This window comes from Rhagoletis pomonella, unplaced genomic scaffold (assembly GCF_013731165.1).
Source record: "Rhagoletis pomonella isolate Grant_MI unplaced genomic scaffold, Rhpom_1.0 Rhpom_scaffold_00009, whole genome shotgun sequence".
In the NCBI taxonomy this organism is placed as follows: Eukaryota; Metazoa; Arthropoda; class Insecta; order Diptera; family Tephritidae; genus Rhagoletis; species Rhagoletis pomonella.
In genome coordinates, this window is record NW_023458563.1 from 10084908 (window position 1) to 10086541 (window position 1634).

The following is a 1634-nucleotide window of genomic DNA, read 5'->3' on the forward strand; positions in this document are numbered from 1 at the left end:
GTACCAGTTGTTCTTTCGGGCTCGCTGAAATCCAACTACTTCTTCGGTTCGGTGTGGTTCCACTGCTCGCATATGTCGGTTTGTTGAAGAGTGCTCTCTGAGAGCTGGTGTGAGAGTCGAGTAGCGAAAGCGCTGGCTGTCTGTTGTGATTGCAGCTTTTCGACGTTAAGCTTTCCTTGCATATTTGGGCGCACATTTTTTGCTGCACAGAGGCGGGTGCGTATCTTGGCTGCAACAAGATAGTGGTCCGAGTCGATGTTTGGGCCTCGGAGTGTGCGTACGTCTAAAACACTGAAAGCGTGCCTTCCGTCTGTCACAACATGATCGATTTGGTTTCTCGTTTTTCGATCCGGATACAGCCACGTAGCTTGATGGATCTTTTTATGCTTGAACCTAGTACTGCATACTACCATGTTTCGGGCCCCGGCGAAGTCGATCAGCCTCAATCCGTTGTCGGACGTTTCGTCGTGGAGGCTGAATTTTCCGACGGTGGTTCCAAAGATCCCTTCCTTGCCCACCCTGGCATTGAAGTCGCCAAGCACGATTTTGATATCATGACGTGCGCTCCAAGCGCTCATAGAAGAGATCTTTGGATGCCTCATCCTTCTCTTCCGTCGGGGCATGGGCGCAAATAAGCGAGATGTTGAAGAATCTCGCTTTGATGCGGATTGTGGCTAGACGATCGTCCACCGGGGTGAACGACAGTACTCGGCGACGGAGTCTCTCTCCCCACCACAAATCCAACTCCGAATTTGCGCTCCTTTACATGGCAGCTGTAGTAGACGTCGCAAGGCCCCAGACATTGTTTGCCTTGCCCCGTCCAACGCATTTCTTGGATGGCGGTGATGTCAGCCGGACAGAGGCACCTTCGACAGTTTAACAAGGAAAAAACGGAATGACGTATATTATTTTTCTGCTTCAAAGAAATAAATTTAAAAGGTGTAGTAAAAATTAACTTTTTATTAAAAAACAAGGTTTATTTTCAAAACTAAATTCTGACTTTAAAGAAAAACTTCACACTTAGCAAAAATAATACTTAAAAAAAAAATCGTCGGAGCTGAATTCTTTAGCTCCTTACATAGAGAGGAAAATAAGGTACTTCGTTTTTGCGTACGTCAGACTTACTGTATTCGTGGTCCGAAACCCATCCAAAAAGAGTAGAATATTTAAGTTATCCGGCTTCAGAGACGATCTTCTTTCAGAAGCGATTCAACCGGCTCTACTGAACATACGCTTCGATTCAGTAGAAGTAGCGGGAATGCTTAAGTATTTCAAAGCACAGTGTTTTAAAGCATCGTATTTTGAATCCGATATCTTTAAATTGAATTAAGCGCACTTGTACATGAAAAAAGTATCAAACGCTTCAGTAATTACCCGCCAATATTGTAATGGATCGGTGTCTGTTGGAATATTGCTTTCCTCGAAGTAGTGCCAGATTGTTATTCTAGTATCCACTCTAGCAGATCTTACTTTTTTATTGACCGCTTCTTTCAAAAATCCAAACATACACTGAGAAAAAGGATTAGTTTCGACAACTAAAGATATTTAGTTCCCGAATTTTGACAATATTTGGGAACTGTTACCAAGGATTGGGAATTAATACCATGGGTTGATAATTATAACTAAATATATTA